The sequence below is a fragment of the Salmo trutta genome, chromosome 7 (genome assembly GCF_901001165.1).
Source record: "Salmo trutta chromosome 7, fSalTru1.1, whole genome shotgun sequence".
Lineage (NCBI taxonomy): Eukaryota > Metazoa > Chordata > Actinopteri > Salmoniformes > Salmonidae > Salmo > Salmo trutta.
In genome coordinates, this window is record NC_042963.1 from 55,700,813 (window position 1) to 55,717,052 (window position 16,240).

General features: G+C 43.3%; 2 long non-coding RNA genes across 2 annotated transcripts; one reads left to right on the forward strand and one right to left on the reverse strand.

Moving 5' to 3' along the window:
* Window positions 1-875: 875 nt before the first annotated feature.
* Window positions 876-15,330, forward strand: LOC115196602 (uncharacterized). The gene is made up of 2 exons (XR_003878883.1): window positions 876-913; window positions 15,044-15,330. It is a non-coding gene; the product is annotated as an uncharacterized LOC115196602 (long non-coding RNA).
* Window positions 10,893-15,945, reverse strand: LOC115196600 (uncharacterized). The gene is made up of 4 exons (XR_003878881.1): window positions 15,393-15,945; window positions 15,024-15,074; window positions 13,801-13,865; window positions 10,893-10,932 (listed from the first exon to the last, which is right to left on the reverse strand). It is a non-coding gene; the product is annotated as an uncharacterized LOC115196600 (long non-coding RNA).
* Window positions 15,946-16,240: the final 295 nt, after the last annotated feature.

A 16,240-nucleotide genomic window follows, 5' to 3' on the forward strand; every position in this document is an offset into this window, starting at 1 on the left:
CCACGCAACTAGACATTGGCTATTGATGGACTCAAGAAGAGGTCGTTTTCATTGATCTCAGATTCTCCGTTTGTCATTTCGCTCATTTCTGAGGTATTATGGTGCTTTCAAGATGACTCGGAAAGTCGGAGCTCTAGAAAGAGGCCAGAGTTCCCCACTACGAAATACTAGTAAGATGACCGTTCAAGACGAATTTTCCCAGTCGGAGCTCGTTTTGTTTTTCTCCAGATTTCCCAGTTGTCTTGAACGCCTTGAAGTCGGAGATTTCGCAGCTCCGAGTTCCCAGTTGTTTTGAACGCGGTATTTAAAAAGATTATGTCAAAGTCTCCAGTCATGTAAAATGACGTAGAACTACATGAAATGCGTTTATAAAAGGCCAAACATTTCCCTGAACCTAGCGGTGTCCAGGGATATGATTCTCGCTTTGGGTGTGAGAAGTCTCGGGTTCAGATCGTGGACTTCAGGAAACAGCAGAGGGAGCACCCCCCCCCCCCATCCACATCGACAGGACAGCAGTGGAGAAGGTGGAGAGTTTTATGTTCCTCGGCGTACACATCACAGACAAACTGAAATGGTCCACCCACACAGACAGTGTGGTGAAGAAGGTGCAGCAGCGCCTCTTCAACCTCAGGAGGCTGAAGAAATGTGGCTTGTCACCAAAAACACTCACAAACCTTTACAGATCCACAATCAAGAGCATCCTGTTGGGCTGTATCACAGCCTGGTACGGCAACTGCTCCGCCCACAACTGTAAGGCTCTCCAGAGGGTAGTGAGGTCTGCACAACGCATCACCGGGGGCAAACTACCTGCCCTCCAGGACACCTACACCACCCGATGTCACAGGAAGGCCAAAAAGATCATCAAGGACAACCACCCGAGCCACTGTCTGTTCACCCCGCTAACATCCAGAAGGTGAGGTCAGTACAGGTGCATCAAAGCTGGGACCGAGAGACTGAAAAACAGCTTCTATCTCAAGGCCACCAGACTGTTAAACAGCCATTACTAGCTGGCCTCCACCCAGTACCCTGCCCTGAACCTTAGTCACTGTTACCAGCCTGACTCCACCCAGTACCCTGCCCTGAACCTTAGTCACTGTTACTAGCCTCCACCCAGTACCCTGCCCTGAACCTTAGTCACTGTTACTAGCCTCCACCCAGTACCCTGCCCTGAACCTTAGTCACTGTTACTAGCCAGCCTCCACCCAGTACCCTGCCCTGAACCTTAGTTACTGTTACTAGCCTCCACCCAGTACCCTGCCCTGAACCTTAGTTACTGTTACTAGCCAGCCTCCACCCAGTACCCTGCCCTGAACCTTAGTTACTGTTACTAGCCTCCACCCAGTACCCTGCCCTGAACCTTAGTTACTGTTACTAGCCAGCCTCCACCCAGTACCCTGCCCTGAACCTTAGTTACTGTTACTAGCCTCCACCCAGTACCCTGCCCTGAACCTTAGTCACTGTTACTAGCCTCCACCCAGTACCCTGCCCTGAACCTTAGTCACTGTTACTAGCCAGCCTCCACCCAGTACCCTGCCCTGAACCTTAGTCACTGTTACTAGCCAGCCTCCACCCAGTACCCTGCCCTGAACCTTAGTCACTGTTACTAGCCTGCCTCCACCCAGTACCCTGCCCTGAACCTTAGTCACTGTTACTAGCCTGCCTCCACCCAGTACCCTGCCCTGAACCTTAGTCACTGTTACTAGCCTCCACCCAGTACCCTGCCCTGAACCTTAGTTACTGTTACTAGCCAGCCTCCACCAGTACCCTGCCCTGAACCTTAGTCACTGTTACTAGCCTCCACCCAGTACCCTGCCCTGAACCTTAGTCACTGTTACTAGCCAGCCTCCACCCAGTACCCTGCCCTGAACCTTAGTTACTGTTACTAGCCTCCACCCAGTACCCTGCCCTGAACCTTAGTTACTGTTACTAGCCAGCCTCCACCCAGTACCCTGCCCTGAACCTTAGTTACTGTTACTAGCCTCCACCCAGTACCCTGCCCTGAACCTTAGTCACTGTTACTAGCCAGCCTCCACCCAGTACCCTGCCCTGAACCTTAGTCACTGTTACTAGCCAGCCTCCACCCAGTACCCTGAACCTTAGTAACTGTTACTAGCCTGCCTCCACCCAGTACCCTGCCCTGAACCTTAGTCACTGTTACTAGCCAGCCTCCACCCAGTACCCTGCCCTGAACCTTAGTCACTGTTACTAGCCAGCCTCCACCCAGTACCCTGCCCTGAACCTTAGTCACTGTTACTAGCCTGCCTCCACCCAGTACCCTGCCCTGAACCTTAGTCACTGTTACTAGCCTCCACCCAGTACCCTGCCCTGAACCTTAGTTACTGTTACTAGCCAGCCTCCACCAGTACCCTGCCCTGAACCTTAGTCACTGTTACTAGCCTCCACCCAGTACCCTGCCCTGAACCTTAGTTACTGTTACTAGCCGACTACCACCTGGTTACTCAACCCTGCACCTGATAGGCTGCTGCCCTAGAGTCATGGAACACTGGTCACTTTAATAATGTTTGCATACTGTTTTACCCAGTTTATGCAGTGCTTTGCAAAAGTATACAGACCCCTTGGATTTCTTTACACTTTATGTGTTACAAAGTGGGATTCAGATTTATTTAAATATTTAAAAAAAATTGTCAACAATCTACACGAAATACTCTGTAATGTTAAACTGGAAGAAAAGCTACATTTAAAAAAAAATATTAATAAAAAAGAAATAACTAAAATCTATTGCATAAGTATTCAGCTCCCTGAATCAATACTTTGTAGAATTACCTTTGGCAGCGATTACAGCTGTGAGTCTTTCTGGGTAAGTCTCTAAGAGCTCTGCACCTCTGATTGTGCAATATTTGCTCTTTATTCTTTTCAAAATTAGTCAAGCTCTGTCAAGATACCAGTCTCTGGTGTAAAGCAGCACGTTTTCCACTAGGATTTTGCCTGTGCTTAGCTCTATCCCGTTTCTATTTATCCTGAAAATCTCCCCAGTATTTGCCTATGTCAAGCATGCCCATACCATGATGCAGCCACCACCATGCTTGAAAATCACTCAGTGATGTGTTCTGTTTGCCACAAACATAAGGCTTTTCATTTAGGCCATAAAGTGAATTCCTTTGCTGTGTTTTTCTTCAGTATTACTTTAGTGCCTTGCTGCATACAAGACGGATGTTTTGGAATATTGGTATACTTCCTTTAACGCTGTCATTTAGATCATTATTGTGGAGTCACTACAATGTTGTTGCTCCATCCTCAGTTTCCTCCCTAAACAGACATTGGACTCTTGTTAGCAGTTTTAAAATAGTCTCCATGGTTACATCCCTGAGCAGTTTCCTTCCTGTTCTGCAGCTCAGAAGGACGACTGTATCTCTGATGTGTTTAGGTGGTTTAATACATAATCCACAGCATAATTATTAACTTGACCAGGCTTAAAAAAAAAATATATATATATATATATATATATATATATATATATATATATATTCTCAATGTCTGATTTGTTATTGTTATCCTCCTACCAATCACTGCCCTTTATGAGACTTTTGAAAAGCTCCACCCTGGTCTTTGTAGGTGAATCTGTGCTTGAAATTCAATGCTTGACTGAAGGACCTTGTAGATGTTGTATGTCTATGGGACAGAGGAAGGGTTAGTCATGTCAACCCTTACTGTTTCACACAGATTTGAGTCCAGGTAACTTATGTGATTTGTCATGGCTCGTCTTATATACTGTAACTACTGCTGTACACACCTTTTCTATTCATATACTGTCTATACACACCATTATATATATTTTGTATTGCCTTTAAATCTTTTTAATGAATTTTTATCCTATTAACACTTTGTTCTAGCTAGCTATTTGTGTAGGTAGCTATCAAGTAAACACAATGATATATATATATATATATATATATATATATACACACACACAGTGCATTCGGAAAGTATTCAGACCCCTTGACTTTTTCCACATTTTGTTACGTTACAGACTTATTCTAAAATGGATTGAATCATTTCCCCTCCTACACACAATACCACATAATGACAAAGCAGAAACAAGTTTTTTGAACATTTTGCCAATGTATAAAAAAACAACTGAAATATCACATTTACATAAGTATTCAGACCCTTTACTCAGTACTTTGTTGAAGCACCTTTGGCAGTGATTACAGCCTCTAGTCTTCTTGGGTATGACGCTACAAGCTTGGCACACCTGTATTTGGGGAGTTTCTCCCATTCTTCTCTGCAGATCCTCTCATGCTCTGTCAGGTTGGATGGGGAGCGTTGCTGCACAGCTATTTTCAGGTCTCTCCAGAGATGTTAGATCGGGTTCAAGTCCGGATTCTGTCTGGGCCACTGAAGGACATTCAGAGACTTGTCCCGAAGCCAGTCCTGCGTTGTCTTGGCTGTGTGCTTAAGGTTGTTGTCCTGTTGGAAGGTGAACCTTCGCCCCAGTCTGAGATCCTGAGCGCTCTGGAGCAGGTTTTCATCAAGAATCTCTCTGTATATTGCCCTGTTCATCTTTCCCTCGATCCTGACTAGTCTCCCAGTCCCTGCCACTGAAAAACATCCCCACAGCATGATGCTGCCACTACCATGCTTCGCCGTAGGGATGGTGCCAGTTTTCCTCTAGAAGTGACGGTTGGCATTCAGGTAGTAACCAAAAAAGTGTTAAACAAATCAAAATGTATTTTCTATTTGAAATTCTTCAAATAGCCAACCTTTGCATTGATGACAGCTTTGCACACTCTTGGCATTCTCTCAACCAGCTTCATGGGGTAGTTACCTGGAATGCATTTCAATTATCAGGTGTGTCTTCTTAAAAGTTAATTTGTGGAATTTCTTTCCTTCTTAATGCATTTGAGCCAATCAGTTGTGTTTTGACAAGGTAGGGGGGTATACAGAAGATAGCCCTATTTGGTAAAAGACCAAGTCCATATTATGACAAGAACAGCCCAAATAAGCAAAGAGAAACGACAGTCCATCATTACTTTAAGACATGAAGGTCAGTCAATACGGAAAATTTCAAGAATTTCAAGTTTCTTCAAGTGCAGTCGCAAAAACCATCAAACGCTATGATGAAACTGGCTCTTATGAGGACCGCCACAGGAATGGAAGACCCAGAGTTACCTCTGCTGCAGAGGACAAGTTCATTAGAGTTACCAGCCTCAGAAATTGCAGGCCAAATAAATGCTTCACAGAGTTCAAGTAACAGACACATCTCAACATCAACTGTTCAGAGGAGGCTGCGTGAATCAGGCCTTCATGGTCGAATTGCTGCAAAGAAACCACTATTAAAGGACACCAAAGAGACTTGCTTGGACCAAGAAACACGAGCAATGGACATTAGAGCGGTGGAAATCTGTCCTTTGGTCCGGTGAGTCCAAATTTGAGATTTTTGGTTTAAACCGCTGTGTCTTTGTGAGACGTAGAGTAGGTGAACGGATGATTTCCGCATGTGTGGTTCCCACCATGAAGCAGGAGGTGTGATGGTGCTTTGCTGGTGACACTGTCTGTGATTTATTTAGAATTCATGGCACACTTAACCAGCATGGCTACCACAGCATTCTGCAGCGATACTCCATCCCATCTGGTTTACGCTTAGTGGGACTATAATTTGTTTTTCAACAGGACAATGACCCAAAACACCTCCAGGCAGTGTAAGGGCTATTTGACCAAGAAGGAGAGTGATGGAGTGCTGCATCAGATGACCTGGCCTCCACAATAACCCGACCTCAACCTAATTGAGATGGTTTGGGATGAGTTGGACCAAATTGAGATGGTTTGGGATGAGTTGGACCAAATTGAGATGGTTTGGGATGAGTTGGACCAAATTGAGATGGTTTGGGATGAGTTGGACCAAATTGAGATGGTTGGGATGAGTTGGACCAAATTGAGATGGTTTGGGATGAGTTGGACCAAATTGAGATGGTTTGGGATGAGTTGGACCAAATTGAGATGGTTTGGGATGAGTTGGACCAAATTGAGATGGTTTGGGATGAGTTGGACCAAATTGAGATGGTTTGGGATGAGTTGGACCAAATTGAGATGGTTCGGGATGAGTTGGACCAAATTGAGATGGTTTGGGATGAGTTGGACCAAATTGAGATGGTTTGGGATGAGTTGGACCCAATTGAGATGGTTTGGGATGAGTTGGACCAAATTGAGATGGTTTGGGATGAGTTGGACCAAATTGAGATGGTTTGGGATGAGTTGGACCAAATTGAGATGGTTCGGGATGAGTTGGACCAAATTGAGATGGTTTGGGATGAGTTGGACCAAATTGAGATGGTTTGGGATGAGTTGGACCAAATTGAGATGGTTCGGGATGAGTTGGACCAAATTGAGATGGTTTGGGATGAGTTGGACCAAATTGAGATGGTTCGGGATGAGTTGGACCAAATTGAGATGGTTTGGGATGAGTTGGACCAAATTGAGATGGTTTGGGATGAGTTGGACCTAATTGAGATGGTTTGGGATGAGTTGGACCAAATTGAGATGGTTCGGGATGAGTTGGACCAAATTGAGATGGTTCGGGATGAGTTGGACCTAATTGAGATGGTTCGGGATGAGTTGGACCGCAGAGTGAAGGAAAAGCAGCCAACAAGTGCTTAGTATACGTGGGAACTCCTTCAAGACTGTTGGAAAAGCATTCCAGGTGAATCTGGTTGAGAGAATGCCAAGAGTGTGCAAAGCTGTCAAAAAGGCAAATGGTGGCGACTTTTAAGAATCTCAAATATGAAATATATTTAGATTTGTTTAACACTTTTTTGCTTACTACATGATTCCATATGTGTTATTTCATAGTTTTGATGTCTTCACTATTATTCTACAATGTAGAAAATAGTAAAAATAGAGAAAAACCCTGGAATGAGTAGGTGTTCTAAAACCTTTGACCAGTAGTGTACACACACTGTATATTCCTTTGACCAGTAGTGTACACACACTGTATATTCCTTTGACCAGTAGTGTACACACACTGTATATTCCTTTGACCAGTAGTGTACACACACTGTATATTCCTTTGACCAGTAGTGTACACACACTGTATATTCCTTTGACCAGTAGTGTACACACACTGTATATTCCTTTGACCAGTAGTGTACACACACTGTATATTCCTTTGACCAGTAGTGTACACACACTGTATATTCCGGACTATGACACGTTCTGATATTTCTTCATTTCTTCATTACTTTTTGGTTTATATGTGTATTACTGCCCTGTTGGAGCTAGAAACAAGCATATTGTTTTTTAATATCTGTGTACGTGACCAATTAACTCTGATTTGATTTGTGTGTCCATCATAAAGGGCCGCAGGTAGCCTAGTGGTTAGAGTGTAGGGGGGCAGGTAGCCTAGTGGTTAGAGTGGAGGGATGGCAGGTAGCCTAGTGGTTAGAGTGGAGGGACGGCAGGTAGCCTAGTGGTTAGAGTGGAGGGGAGGCAGGTAGCCTAGTGGTTAGAGTGGAGGGGGGGCAGGTAGCCTAGTGGTTAGAGTGGAGGGGAGGCAGGTAGCCTAGTGGTTAGAGTGGAGGGGAGGCAGGTAGCCTAGTGGTTAGAGTGGAGGGGCGGCAGGTAGCCTAGTGGTTAGAGTGGAGGGGCGGCAGGTAGCCTAGTGGTTAGAGAGGAGGGGCGGCAGGTAGCCTAGTGGTTAGAGTGGAGGGGAGGCAGGTAGTCTAGTGGTTAGAGTGGAGGGGCGGCAGGTAGCCTAGTGGTTAGAGTGGAGGGGCGGCAGGTAGCCTAGTGGTTAGAGTGGAGGGGCGGCAGGTAGCCTAGTGTTTAGAGTGGAGGGGCGGCAGGTAGCCTAGTGGTTAGAGTGGAGGGGAGGCAGGTAGCCTAGTGGTTAGAGTGGAGGGGAGGCAGGTAGCCTAGTGGTTAGAGTGGAGGGGCGGCAGGTAGCCTAGTGGTTAGAGTGGAGGGGCGGCAGGTAGCCTAGTGGTTAGAGTGGAGGGGGGCAGGTAGCCTAGTAGTTAGAGTGGAGGGGAGGCAGGTAGCCTAGTGGTTAGAGTGGAGGGACGGCAGGTAGCCTAGTGGTTAGAGTGGAGGGGAGGCAGGTAGCCTAGTGGTTAGAGTGGAGGGGCGGCAGGTAACCTAGTGGTTAGAGTGGAGGGGAGGCAGGTAGGCTAGTGGTTAGAGTGTTGGGACAGTAACCGAAAGGTTAACGGTTTGAATACCCGAGCCGACAAGGTGAATAATCTGTTAATGTGCCCTTGAGCAAGGTACTTAACCCTAATTTGCTCCAGGGGTGCTGTACTATGGCTGACCCTGGAAAACTGCACCTTTCCAATGTATGTGACAAATTGTTTATTTTTTTAATATCTTTTATAAACACATTGTTATGCGCAGCGGTCTAAGGCACTGCATCTCAGTGCTAGAGGCATCACTAGAGACCCTGGTTCGATCCCGGGCTGTATCACAACCGGCCGTGATCGGGAGTCCCATAAGGCGGCGCACAATTGGCACAGTGTCGTCCGGGTTTGGCCGGTGTAGGTGTAATCTTTTACCAAAAACCCACAGAAAAGGTCAAAAACAAGAGTCATCTGCCAAATTTATTTCAACAAAGTGACATTTGCACGACTTCATGCCCCTCAGAATGGCAAGAGCCCTTGAAGCACTAGGTGGGTATAGGAAGGAAAAGCAGTCAATTATAAAAAGCAAGGCAGGTATAAATACAATACTTCCAAGTGCACAATAACACCTGCTCGTTCAGGCTCTCTTTCCATTTCCTTCTGAGATCTGCAGAGTTATCATCATCATCGTGGACAGCCCCAATAGATGACAGGGTTGGGGTCAATTCCATTTCAATTCAGAAAGTAAACCAAAATGTTCCTCATTGAAAAGCATTACAGACAATTGTAATTTCTGTGTACTTCCTGAACTGAAATGGAACTGAGCGAACCTGGTGACGGGCAGTCCTATTACCATCGTGACAACAGACTGCATACCCAAGAAAAAACATGTGACGCCGGGTTATGTTTGGATTAGAATAATTCATGGAACATTGTCATGTCAACAACACTGGACATGTATTCACAGCTTAAAAAAATAATAAAAATATTCATGCATTTAACACTTAATCTGGCTTTCACGACTAAACCTTCTTACCTCATTTAAATAAAGCATTTTCTTTATACATTACAAATCCAATAGAAACCATTACAATGTGTAGCAAATAACTTATATTGCACAGACATATACAAATCAAACACTAAAGTGACATGTCAACTGAATAGTGTTGATGCGTGAACTCTAAAACAGTCACATGTGGTTCATCAGTAGCTATGGGAAATGTAGTTCTTTTCCACACTGTTCTACAATAGAAAAAGGTCATTTCAAATCATCTAGGCCTATTTTGAACATTAAAAAGACTTTGTTGCATAAAATCCTTTTAGAAGGAAAATATACTATACAGTAAATAGGTCACAAGAAAGAGAATATTCCTCAAAAGTTCAAAATGTCTGAAACAATTGCAAAAGAAGTAAGCACCATGGTTTTAAAGCTGGCAAAGTTGATATGGTTGAGAGAAAGAAGGGGGAGCGTGAGGAGAGAGCGTGAGCGAGAGAGGACAGAGAGAGAAGGGACAGAGAGAGAGAGGACAGAGAGAGAGAGGACAGAGAGAGAGAGGACAGACAGAGAGAGGACAGAGAGCGAGAGGACAGAGAGAGAGAGGACAGAGAGAGAGAGGACAGAGAGCGAGAGGACAGAGAGAGAGAGGACAGAGAGAGAGAGAGAGAGAGGACAGAGAGAGAGAGGACAGAGAGCGAGAGGACAGAGAGAGAGAGGACAGAGAGAGAGAGAGAGAGAGGACAAAGAGAGAGTGTGCTGCAAGACGCCTGGTACAGTTTATAGATGTAGTGTGAGCATATTTCCTCTGAGTGTGTATATTCATAGCTATGCCACCCTGTCTGTTCCACAGCTCCATTGGCTGGCTTCTATATTCTCTTGTATATCTTGGCATAAGGGGTGGAATGTCCTGTGATTCACACTGCCAACATTGGGCAGCAGAATCTTTATATTTTTTCTTTATTACCAGCGTCGAAGCCTGACAAACTGAGAAAAGCTTGGATTTAAAAATTAAAATGTAGTAGAAGGGCCGACACTCAACAAAAAAAAAAACCTTTTCAAGTCAACTAGTACCAACACTCTTCATGTTGTTAGCTGAGCCTCAGTCTACATTAGAGACTTCCAGGATCTCTCTCCATGTGTCTATCTTTATCCTACCTGCCACTACAGGTGGCAGGTAGGATACAGGTGGCAAACAGAAGAAAACATGGTATTAAAGGATTGAATAGACACAGCTCATCCAAAGCATACTCATAGACAAATAAATGACCTGTTGAGAGAACCAGGAAACATTCGAACAACAAGCGGGTGATATGTGGCATATATAAACCAGATCCACACATTAAAAAGCCTTTATGTTTTGGGCTACAACATTTAACTATTCTAGCTCAAAACAAATTACCTATATGATTAATTCAGATTATTATTTTTTTATATATCTATAAGCCAGTAAAGAATACAAGGTTAGGCCGTGTGCTGATTCGTTAAGAGACTTACCTCTTGAAGTTGCAGGCAGACTGTGACATGACATAATCTGTGTTCACTGTGTTGAAAACATGAGGACTAACCTTCAAGCCCTCCTCCTCCTCCTCCTCTTCCCCCTCCTCCTCCCCCTCCTCCTCCTCCTCTTCCTCTTCCTATTCCTCTTCCCCCTCCTCCTCCTCCTCCTCCTCTTCCTCCTCCTCTTCCTCTTCCCCCTCCTCCTCCTCCTCCTCCTCTTCCTCCTCTTCCTCCTCCTCCTCCTCCTCCTCTTCTTCCTCCTCCTCCTCCTCCTCCAGACAGAGACGGTCTCATCTCTTGTTTCGCCATCTCCTTATTCTTTTTATTTCTCTTAACTGCTTGGGGGTTTTTGACACCCCTGTAGGTTGTCTAAGAGGAGATGGAGAGGTCAGAATGGCAGCTACAGACACACGGCAGTGTCCCAAATGGCACCCTATTCCCTATATAGTGCACTACTTTAGACCAGAGCCCTATAGAACCCTATTCTGTATATAGTGCACTACTTTAGACCAGGACCCTATAGAACCCTATTCCCTATATAGTGCACTACTTTAGACCAGGGCCCTATAGAACCCTATTCCCTATATAGTGCACAACTTTAGACCAGGGCCCTATAGAACCCTATTCCCTACATACAGTGCCTTGCGAAAGTATTTGGCCCCCTTGAACTTTTCGACCTTTTGCCACATTTTCAGGCATCAAACATAAAGATATAAAACTGTAATTTTTTGTGAAGAATCAACAACAAGTGGGACACAATCATGAAGTGGAACGAAATTTATTGGATATTTCAAACTTTTTTAACAAATAAAAAACTGAAAAATTGGGCGTGCAAAATTATTCAGCCCCCTTAAGTTAATACTTCGTAGCGCCACCTTTTGCTGCGATTACAGCTGTAAGTCGCTTGGGGTATGTCTCTATCGAGAGACTGAAATTTTTGCCCATTCCTCCTTGCAAAACAGCTCGAGCTCAGTGAGGTTGGATGGAGAGCGTTTGTGAACAGCAGTTTTCAGTTCTTTTGATTGGATTCAGGTCTGGACTTTGACTTGGCCATTCTAACACCTGGATATGTTTATTTGTGAACCATTCCATTGTAGATTTTGCTTTATGTTTTGGATCATTGTCTTGTTGGAAGACAAATCTCCGTCCCAGTCTCAGGTCTTTTGCAGACTCCATCAGGTTTTCTTCCAGAATGGTCCTGTATTTGGCTCCATCCATCTTCCCATCAATTTTAACCATCTTCCCTGCCCCTGCTGAAGAAAAGCAGGCCCAAACCATGATGCTGCCACCACCATGTTTGACAGTGGGGATGGTGTGTTCAGGGTGATGAGCTGTGTTGCTTTTACGCCAAACATAACGTTTTGCATTGTTGACAAAAAGTTCGATTTTGGTTTCATCTGACCAGAGCACCTTCTTCCACATGTTTGGTGTGTCTCCCAGGTGGCTAGTGGCAAACTTTAAACGACACTTTTTATGGATATCTTTAAGAAATGGCTTTCTTCTTGCCACTCTTCCATAAAGGCCAGATTTGTGCAGTATACGACTGATTGTTGTCCTATGGACAGAGTCTCCCACCTCAGTTGTAGATCTCTGCAGTTCATCCAGAGTGATCATGGGCCTCTTGGCTGCATCTCTGATCAGTCTTCTCCTTGTATGAGCTGAAAGTTTAGAGGGACGGCCGGGTCTTCGTAGATTTGCAGTGGTCTGATACTCCTACCATTTCAATATTATCGCTTGCACAGTGTTCCTTGGGATGTTTAAAGCTTGGGAAATCTTTTTGTATCCAAATCCGGCTTTAAACTTCTCCACAACAGTATCTCGGACCTGCCTGGTGTGTTTCTTGTTCTTCATGATGCTCTCTGCGCTTTAAACGGACCTCTGAGACTATCACAGAGCAGGTGCATTTATACGGAGACTTGATTACACACAGGTGGATTCTATTTATCATCATTAGTCATTTAGGTCAACATTGGATCATTCAGAGATCCTCACTGAACTTCTGGAGAGAGTTTGCTGCACTGAAAGTAAAGGGGCTGAATAATTTTGCACGGCCAATTTTTCAGTTTTTTATTTGTTAAAAAAGTTTGAAATATCCAATCAATTTCGTTCCACTTCATAATTGTGTCCCACTTGTTGTTGATTCTTCACAAAAAAATTACAGTTTTATATCTTTATGTTTGAAGCCTGAAATGTGGCAAAAGTTCGAAAAGTTCAAGGGGGCCGAATACTTTCGCAAGGCACTGTATAGTGCACTACTTTAGACCAGGGCCCATAAACTTGTAACAGTGTAGTCAACACTAACGTCTCTTATCATGTGTTCAGTTGAAACAAGTTAATTCACTGTCTTTCGTCCACTTCACTTTATTGATCTTTTCAGAAATGGGTCTCGCATAATTGAGAGAATTTACAGACAAGAGTTTTACTAGAATACAGGCCTGCATGTGCATGTCATGATATCTGACTAGAAATATTATGTTGAACGTAATTCTATTTGTACGGTTAAAACGCTGAATACATAAGGGTTGCAAATCAAACTGAGCTTCCTGAAAGAGGATAGTGCTCGCCATTGGGCAGGGCAGCCAGTTGTCAGACTTCCAGAGAGACATTCAGTACAGTTCATGCAGATAGATAGATAGATAGCTGTTGCCAGGTCATCACTAGTTACCACAGCCACAAAGTCATAAACACCACCTATTTCTACAATTTATCTTCTTAAAATATTATTTTAAACCTAACCATAACCACACTGCTAACCTTATGCCTTACCTTAAATTAAGACAAAAAAAAGCACATTTTTGTTTTCATGAATTTTACAATATAGCCATTTTTTACTTTGTTGGCTGTGCTATCTAGTGGGAACCCAGTTTCCAGCAGTTTGACACATGCTGGATTATCTGACTTCCCATGTGGCAAGAGGCCTGGTCCCAGATCTGTTAGAGGCATTAAGTTCCACTATATAGTGTTGTTATGTCAGGGAAAGCATAAGTTATAGCCTGGTTCCAGATCTGTTTGTGCTGTCTTGCTTACTCCTGTGGTCAAAGGAGTGACAATAACCATTGGAGCTGGCAAGACAACACAAACAGATCTGGAAATAGGGTAAGGAACGTTTAAAAAAAAAAGTTAAGACAGAATGACAAAGTGTGCAGCACCAGAAGTGAGAGGTGGGTCGGGTGGGTGGTGGGAGGAAATACCAGCCGATTCAAGACATTGAGCTAAGAACATGGTCTTCATACTCACCTCGATGCTTTAGTAGGCCGACATGCTTTATGGGTTGGATTCAATTGGCTTTGACTGAAGAATTTCTGTATAACAGTAAAAAATATCCACCAGTCTTATGAGGAGCTACTAAACATTATGATTGAAGAGACTTTAGTAGCCTTGCAACAACAAAAAGGGTACACACACCATAGATTGAATTTCTAGATTGGATTTCTTGGTTCAAGGCTCGTTATATAGGCTAACCTTTTCACACTACTGAGCTGAATCAAGCCGAGCTGCAGTGTGCTGACCTGGGTTACATGGCACATCTACAGTACAGATGTAGGATCCTAATTTGAGGCAGTTTGCTACAGCCTGAACATAATCATGCAGAAACAGGAAATGTGAATTATTATGTGTATTATAATTAAAATTGACTTTTTTTTAAGGGATGATACATTTTGATACATTTTTCTAAGGGAAAAATCAAGTCTGAAATTTCACAGTGGAAATTACAAACTTCAGAAGACTTTTAAAAAAATCTGAAATATACTGCACGTTTTAAATGTCCTGCAACAGGGTGATCACATTAAGATCCTACATCTGTAGCTGCTGGAGCCGTGCCGGGAAAGGATTGGAGCCGGCATAGTAGGTTTTTTCGGTCAGTTAGTGTAAAAAAGGACAGCTAATAAAATCACAATCAGTCTATATTACAAAATCAATTTGTAATATAGACTGATTGTTAACCGGAATAATTGATGGCTACAACCATCCAACAAGTAATAGTTTAAAGGATTTTTCTTTTTTTTTGAATATTAAATGTTATAAACTTTATCGTATCAAGTAAGGCAATTTATCACAATATGGATTTTTGTCCCGTATCGCCCAGCTCTACTGACTGTTCAGTGGTTGTCTACAGTACGCCACTTTGAAGACATTCATCTCCCAGTTAAATGACTCATAGTACAGTGGTGTACAGGATCCCTGTGGGAACTGAACCCACAACCTCACCACACCCTAATCCAACTGAGCCACACAGGACCACCACGTGTAGGCTATATAGGGCTGGTTTCCTGGACACAGATTAATCCTAGTCCTGGACTAAACAAAAAAAAGAGAAAAGCTTAACGGTGAATCTCCATGGAAAATGCTTTTAAATCCTGGACTAGGTTTAATCTGTGTCTGGGAAACTAGCCCTTGCTGTACCAGTGTAAACCTACCGTATATGGTTTGTCATAAAAACTTGTCCAAAACAGTCATACCTCTTTCTGTCTCTTCTCAGCTGCCTCTGCCAGCTGGCGTTTCCTTGTCTCCTGGGAAGGAAGCAGAACATGATGTTAAATAAAATAAATAATAATAATGTTAATGAAATGAATGAGGTACATTTTTTTTTTATTAAAGTAACGAGAAATAAAAAGCAGAGATCTGAATGGGAACGTATAAATCTTATTGTTTTGGGTGTTTGTTGGTTATGCTGTTTTATGTTACCTTGTTTCATTTTGGAATACAACTATATGTACAATTTGTTTACGTTGACCTGAAACACGGACAATTCTATAATACAAAAAATATAATATATATATATATATATAAAGTGTAGCTCAACCAAGCTACTGTAACTAGCTACTTACTCGATCTGGTGTAGGGGACAAGTCGTTTCCAGGTCCACCAAGGCACGGTAAACACATCCCCATACTTGGACAAGGCAATCTATTTTTTAGTTTTAGTTTCAGTGTTGAATGTTTGTTGGCTACTTGACTAGATTGACCTAACTAAAGTTAGTTCGTTAAATCTAGAAGAACCCAGCTAGCAAAATGTGTCTAGTTAGTTACTCTTGTGCACATCGACAAAAGTGTCTACCCACTCCGCTTTTGCTAAATCTACGAGCTAACTAACTATAAGCAGTTGATATGTGTTTCTCTGAGCTTGTTGAAACGACGACTCATTTGGAAAACGTCCACTTGAAAGACAGCCGGGGGGAGAAACTTCTCCAATATAAACACATAATATGAGCTGTGTTCAAGAACAAATAACAACTCAGACAGGCTTATTATTCTATGATATAACGGGGGTCCGCAAAACAAACCTATTGTGATGGAGTCAATCACAACTTTAGTTCCACATTTCTAAATCCTCCTACCTAACTCAGTACTTCTGAGAAAATAAATAAAGAGCCCTTCTAATAGACCCCCATCCCTCCCAAACCCAAGCTTACCAGCCAGATGTAATGACGAGTTCAATGTACAAATGTTTTATTTAACCAGGCAAGTCAGTTAAGAACAAATTGTTATTTATAATGATGACCTAGGAACAGTGGGTTAACTGCCTTGTTCAGGGGGCAGAACGACAGATTTTTACCTTGTCAACTCAGGGGTTTGATCTTGCAACCTTTCGGTTACTGACCCAACACTCTAACCACTAGGCTACCTGCCTCTCTAACCACTAGGCTACCTGCCTCTCTAACCACTAGGCTACCTGC